Below are 7570 nucleotides of genomic sequence, written 5' to 3'. Positions count from 1 at the left end.
TTAAGCGCAGGCTTATGACCACGGCGAGTAGCCTTAAGAAAAAACAGCAACAGCTTAGAGCTGATCAAGACTTGCTAGCCGACAGCTACCCAAAGCGCAGGTTGCTGCCCCCTATAGAGGAGGAAGCACTTAAGCCTACATCACCAGCGCATGATGCGGCTGACCGGCCACCTCACGGCCGCGACAGAGAGTCCTCCCGGCCCTCCACTCAAGCCGCACCCTGGCGTCGCTCAAAAAATACCAAGGCACGGGGAAATGCGCTAGACCTGCGAGATATCTTGGAAGACAGGGCAAGGCAAACAAGATCGATCTACGGATCGCGCGGGTGCCCCATGACACGAGACGATAACCGTCACGCCGGATACAGTAAATCCGGCCGGGCTGAACACATCAGACAAAGCTCATTTGAGCTACATCGTGATATAGCCCAGTACAGAGGTGCCGCACACCCACTATGCTTCACAGATGAAGTAATGGATCATCAAATCCCAGAGGGTTTCGAACCCGTAAACGTTGAATCATACGATGGCACAACAGATCCTGCAGTATGGATCGAGGACTATCTCCTTCATATCCACATGGCCCGTGGCGATGATCTACACGCCATAAAATACCTCCCACTCAAGCTTAAAGGACCAGCTCGGCATTGGCTTAACAGCCTGCCAGCAGAATCAATTGGTTGTTGGGAGGACCTGGAAGCCGCATTCCTCGACAATTTCTAGGGCACTTATGTGCGACCACCAGACGCTGATGACCTGAGCCACATAATTCAGCAGCCAGAAGAATCTGCCAGACAATTCTGGACACGGTTCCTAACCAAGAAAAATCAAATCGTAGACTGTCCGAACGCAGAGGCCCTAGCAGCCTTCAAGCGTAACATCCGTGATGAGTGGCTTGCCCGGCACCTTGGACAGGAAAAGCCGAAATCTATGGCAGCCCTCACGAAACTCATGACCAGCTTTTGCGCGGGAGAAGACAGCTGGCTGGCTCGTAGCAATAACATGACCAAGAGCCCTGGCAATTCGGATACCAAGGACAGCAATGGCAGGTCGCGTCGCAAAAAGCACAAGCGCCGCATTAACAGCGACAACGCTGAAGATACGACAGTTAATGCCGGATTCAGAGACTCTAAGCCCGGTCAGTGGAAAAACCCATTTAAGAGGAACACTCCGGGCCCGCCCAGTTTGGACCATATACTCGATCGCTCGTGCCAGATACATGGCACCCCCGAAAAACCATCCAATCACACTAACAGGGATTGTTGGGTGTTCAAGCAGGCCGACAAGTTAAATGCCGAAAACAGAGACAAGGGGCTGCACATCGACGAGGACGAAGAGCCCCGGCCGCCGAATAATAGTGGACAGAAGGGCTTCCCCCCACAAGTGCGGATGGTGAACATGATATACGCAACCCACATCCCCAAAAGGGAGCGGAAGCATGCACTCAGGGACGTATACGCGTTGGAGCCAGTCGCCCCAAAGTTCAACCCATGGTCCTCCTGCCCGATCACTTTTGATCGAAGGGACCACCCCACTAGCACCCGACATGGCGGATTCGCCGCATTGGTTCTACACCCAATCATTCACGAATTTCACCTCACTAGAGTCCTTATGGACGGCGGCAGCAGCCTGAACCTGCTTTATCAGGATACAGTGCGGAAAATGGGCATAGATCCCTCAAGGATTAAACCCACAAAACAACATTTAAAGGCGTCATACTAGGTGTAGAGGCCAACTATACAGGCTCAGTTACACTTGAAGTGGTCTTTGGATCCCCGGATAATTTCCGAAGCGAGGAGTTAACCTTCGACATAGTCCCGTTCCATAGTGGCTATCACGCACTGCTCGGACGAACCGCATTTGCAAAGTTCAATGTGGCACTGCACTACGCATATCTCAAGCTCAAGATGCCAGGCCCTCGAGGAGTGATTACGGTCAATGGAAAAAACCGAATGCTCTCTCCAAACGGAGGAGCACACGGCGGCCCTCGCAGCGGAAGTACAAAGCAGCCTCTCAAGGCAATTCTCCAGTCCGGCTATTAAATGTCCGAACACCGTCAAGCGCGCCCGGAGTAACCTATAACAAGACTGCCTGGCATGTTCTGAGCAAGTGTAGCAATACGGCCCCAACCCCAGCCCTCACGAAACTGCGAAATCAGTACTACGCGTACATAACTGCGCTTTGAAAATACAATGGGCACATGGGGAGGGGAACGACCACGGCACGCCAAAAAATGCGGCTCAACCGCACTAGGGGCTCCCAATTTTCTCATTATTTCCTACTATCAGGACTCCACTCTTTGGAAAGCCTGTCCGGCAGTTCAATCGCCGAACACACGATGCAACAACCAAGGAGGCAGAAAGCTACATCAAGTTCCCAGGTGGTCTCTATAACGAGAAAAATACCTGTCTTACAAACCGTCTCGCAGCTCGCCCCTGGAGGGGGACATGTCAAATAGTCCCATCTCTTGCTTATCGCACTACTTATATCGTTCTGCTTTCACAACAGCCTTTTAAAATAAACAATTCTTAGCTTCAGCTTATTATTGCATTCTCTATTCATTTCTTTTTCAATACATATGTTCAGTTATGACATTTAGCACCCGTACACTTTGGTACGGTCCATACACCAGGGGCTCAAGCACCCCATAATACGGCATGAGAAGTCCGAACACTTTCACAAAGTGCGGCCCTCCGAACTTATAACATTATATGCATCAGCTCCGAATCATGTCTTTGGTCAATAGTTGGGTTTGCCCGGCTCCCATGTTTTGGTACATTACGTTCCGCTATATCGGCTAAGGTTGCGCTGGGAGAACTACTGCGATTGTGCCCCAGTTGAGCCGGGCTAAGCACCTTAGTAGATAAAGCTAAAACTGACTATCATGATAGGGCGAGAGCTGGTCGCTGTTCGGGAGGTTTCGAGTCCCTAAAGACTTATGCCGCTTAGAGCGAGGAGTCGGCTTTGTCCGGCATAGGTGTGTATAGCGCCCCGAACTGGGTCTTCCGAACACTAGGGGCTTCGCCGAAATTTAAAATTATAGAATTCTCTGGCTAAGTGAGAGTGATAACGCATTATAGTACGATTGCCTTGTTCGTTGTGGTGCGCACCTCCCTCGAAGGACCCAAGAATAGGAAAAGGAGTGCTCAGGTTTATCCTGAACACCCCAGCACTCGTGGCATGGGGGTAGAAGCCGACGACTCGCCATCTCTCAGACTCGATAAATGGCCGCATAGAAGGTAATATTTTAAATTAAAACAAGCGTTGCATAGCGCATATGAACAAATTTTCAGCGCACAGGATAAAACGAACAAGTTCACTCAAATATTACATCTTTGGAACATTCGTCCGCCACAAGGCGGGTGCCCTTCAGGACGCCCTCATAATACATCTCGGGGTGGCAATGCTCCTTACCCTGCGGTGGCCCGTCCTTCACAAGCTTCTCCGCATCCATCTTGCCCCACTGCACTTTAGCACGGGCAAGCGCCCTATGGGCACCTTCGATGCAGACAGAGCGCTTGACGACTTCAAGCCACGGACAGGCATCCACCAGCCGCCTCACCAGCCCGAAGTAGCTCCCAGGCAGGGCCTCTCTAGGCCACAGCCGAACTATAAGGCCCTTCATGGCCTGTTCGGCCACCTTATGGAGCTCGACCAGTTGCCTCAGCTGGTTGCTCAAGGGCACCGAGTGTCCGGCCTTTGCATACTGAGACCAGAACACCTTCTCTGTCGAGATGCCCTCCTCGGCCCGGTAGAAGGCGGCGGCATCTGACACGCTACGGGGCAAATCTGCGAATGCTCCTGGAGAGCTCCGGATTCGGGTAAGTAACAAGTAATTCACTTTCACGTGCTTGCTTTGCATAAAGAATGCGTTACCCGCCGCTATCTTCTTCATCGCCTCAACTTCCTGGAGGGCTTTCTGGGCTTCTCTCGCGTCTTTGAGTCAAGCTCCAAACTCTCATGTTTTTTCATGAGAGCCTGGAGCTCTTGCTGCACCTCGCCAACCCGCGCCTCATGTTTCTCCCGCTCGGTGCGCTCCATGGCCGCCTTCTTTTCGACCTCGGAAAGCGCTTGCTTAAGGGTCGCCACCACAGTCGTGGCCCCTAGGACACCAACAACGATCCTGTCATTTTTTGTAACTTCATCTTTTTAAATATACTCCACAAGGTATTACTTACATTCTTTTTCCTCGATCTCCTTTTCAGCAAGGCCGAGCTCTTGCTCGGACCGCTCGAGGCTCTGCTTCAGCGCATCCACCTCCGCAGTCAGTGTGGCAGAGGCTAGCAGCGAAGCCTGCATACACATATTGACTTAATTATGTTAGACTCCTGCGAATGTTGTTAGATCCTCTATTTGGCTTTTCTTTCCGAACGCCAAACAGAGCATCAGGGGCTACTGTCTATGTGGTAATATTTTCACATATTTTTCACATACCTCAAAGCCTATTAGCAGGCTGGCACAGGCTTCAGTCAGCCCGCTTTTGGCGGACTGAACCTTCTGGATCACCGCACTCATAATAGTGCGGTGCTCCTCGTCGGTGGAGGCGCCGTTAAGCACCTCCAGCAAATTATCCGGTGCCTCCGGTTGGACGGAGGTCACCGGTGTCATAGGCTTGCCCTTCTTACTAGGGGGCGCATGGCGGACTCTGGAACCATTGAAGGTTCCGGTGCGGTGTCCGGCCCAGGGCCGGACTTGGAGCCCTTGGGGGTTTTTCCCCTTTGCGCCTGGAGTCCGGGAGGTCGCCTTGCGGCGCCTCCAGGACCACCTCCTCCTGGTTTGGAACCTTTTGGGACAACACCTTGGCGTCGTCTGTAGGGCGGGGGGAGGTAGCGATCGGAAGTGAAAAACTATTCACATTCGACGAATCTAGAGAGCCGCTCGACGACACGTTGAGCCGGGCTTTGGGCGGACTGCATAATTATATTCAGCGTCAGGAGAAGCTGTGCAATAAAGGAACGCCATGAGTCACTCAGGTATCCGAATACTTACGATTTTGCCAGGGGCTTGGCCCTGAGCGGCCACTCCTCTTCGCCGTCGTCGGCGTTGGTGGAGTAGTCCGTAGGGAGGGTCGTCCCTTTCTTGGACCCTCCGGCCTCCCCAGTTGGGGCGGCCTTGCTTTTCTTTTCTCCCCCTGCTGGGGAAGAGACCTCTCTTTCCTCCTCCTCGTCTTCGTGGGAGGAGTGTGCCTCGGAGTCATCGGACGATGAGTCCGACTCCACCGGGCGCCGGGAACTCTTCCAGGTTCCCGTGGCCTTCTTCTTGGCCTTCTTCTACCGCACCACGTAAGGTGCCGGAACCAGCAGCTCCGCCAAGCGGGCGTCCGCTGGGTCTTCGGGAAAAGGAGCCAGACAGTTGATCTGTTCGGCCGTCCTCTGCCATTCCTATCAAAGGCATGGGGGCTTAGACCCCGCATAGAGTCAAACTACGAAAGACAAATATCCTGTAAGAGGTAAAACCAACTTACCGCGTTGGCTTGACGCTGCGCGCTGAATCTGTGATCCTCGGTAGCGGATGCGGGAGCCTCGGCGCCCTTGAATAGCACCTTCCAGGAATCTTCGTACATTGTGTCGAAGAGCCTGCTCAGAGTTCGGTGCTGGGCCGGGTTGAACTCCCACAAGCTGAAATCCCGTTGTTGGCACGGGAGGATCCGGCGGATGAGCATGACCTGGACTACGTTAACAAGTTTGAGCTTCTTGTTCACCAGGTTTTGGACGCATGTTTGGAGTCCGATCAGCTCTCCTTTTTTACCCCGTGGCAGGCCCTTCTCTTTCCAGGAGGTGAGCCGCGTAGGGATTCCGGATCGGAACTCGGGGGTTGCGACCCATTCAGGGTCACGCGGCTCGGTGATGAAAAACCACCCCGATTGCCACCCCTTTATGGTCTCCATGAAGGAGCCCTCGAGCCATAGGACGTTGGGCATCTTGCCCACCATGGCGCCTCCGCACTCCGCCTGGCGGCCACCCACTACCTTCGGCTTGACATTGAAGGTCTTCAGCCATAGGCCGAAGTGGGGCTGGATGCAGAGGAAGGCCTCGCACACGATGATGAACTCCGAGATGTTGAGGATGAAGTTCGGGGCCATATCATGGAAGCCGAGGCTGTAGTAGAACATGAGTCCCCGGACAAATGGGTGGAGAGGGAAGCCTAGTCCGCGGAGGAAATGGGTGAGGAACACCAACCTCTCATGGGGCCTGGGGGTGGGGATGAGCTGCCCCTCGTCTGGGAGCCGGAGCGCGATGTCGTCAGACAAGTATCCGGCTTTCATCAACTTCTTGATGTGTCCCTCCGTAATGGAGGAGACCATCCACTTGCCTCCCACTCCGGACATGGCTGGAGAAGGTTGAGGTGGGGAATGCGGACTTGGGCGCTGGAGCTTGAGTGCGCGAAAATGGATGAGCAAAGGAGGAAGAAGGCGTCGATGGGAAGGCAGATCCTTATCCCCTTATATGGGCAGACGAAACTATGCGTCCCCACCAGCCTGGTAAAACTCGCTTATCTCCCAAGCGCCGTAATCAATGGCGCGGTGGGGTTACCCACGCCCGTATTGATGGGAATCCCGGGATAAGGGGACACGATCTCTGCTTCGACCAGACGTGCCAAGGAAACCGCCTCGCAAAACGCGCTGAGGTGGGACAGTAAAAACGGTTCAAATAAAGGCTTGGCTGTGGCGTGATGACACGCTACGGAATACGTCAGCAGATTAGATTTGTGTAAATATTATTCTCTCTACGACAGTATGTGGAACTTATTTTGCAGAGCCAGACACTATCCTTGTGTTCAAAATCTTCTATGAAGTATTCGGAGGAGGAACCCGCCTTGCAATGCAGAAGACAATCTGTGCGCCGGACTCGTCGTCATTGAAACCTGGTTAAGGGGCTACTGAGGGAGTCCTGGATTAGGGGGTTTCTGGATAGACGGACTATAACCTTTGGCTGGACTCTCGGACTATGAACATACAAGATTGAAGACTTCGTCCTGTGTCCGGATGGGACTTTCCTTGGCATGGAAGGCAAGCTTGGCAATACGGATATGTAGATCTCCTCCCATTGTAACCGACTCTGTGTAACCCTAGCCCTCTCCGGTGTCTATATAAACCGGAGCATTTTAGTCCATAGGACGAACAACAATCATACCATAGGCTAGCTTCTAGGGTTTAGCCTCTTTGATCTCGTGGTAGACCTACTCTTGTACTACCCATATCATCAATATTAATCAAGCAGGAGTAGGGTTTTACCTCCATCGAGAGGGCCCGAACCTGGGTAAAAATATTGTGTCCCTTGTCTCCTGTTACCATCCGCCTAGACGCACAGTTCGGGACCCCCTACCCGAGATCCGCCAGTTTTAACACCGACAAAGGGGATGACGCGGAGCCGGGGAAGACACGACAGTGGATGCCCATGCGGAGAGGAGTACAAGGGTTCGCTGGTTCGGCTGCGGTGTGAGGCTGCCGTCGCCGCAGAATAACAAGGGGTGTGGGTGAGTAGAGGGATGGCCTGGCCAGCGGTGGGAGTAGTAGGAGGGCGGTGAGGCCTCTGCGACATCGTAGCCGGCCACGGGAGGCAGGAGCATGA

The sequence above is a fragment of the Triticum urartu genome, chromosome 2 (genome assembly GCF_003073215.2).
Source record: "Triticum urartu cultivar G1812 chromosome 2, Tu2.1, whole genome shotgun sequence".
In the NCBI taxonomy this organism is placed as follows: domain Eukaryota; kingdom Viridiplantae; phylum Streptophyta; class Magnoliopsida; order Poales; family Poaceae; genus Triticum; species Triticum urartu.
This window is presented reverse-complemented; position numbering follows the sequence as displayed.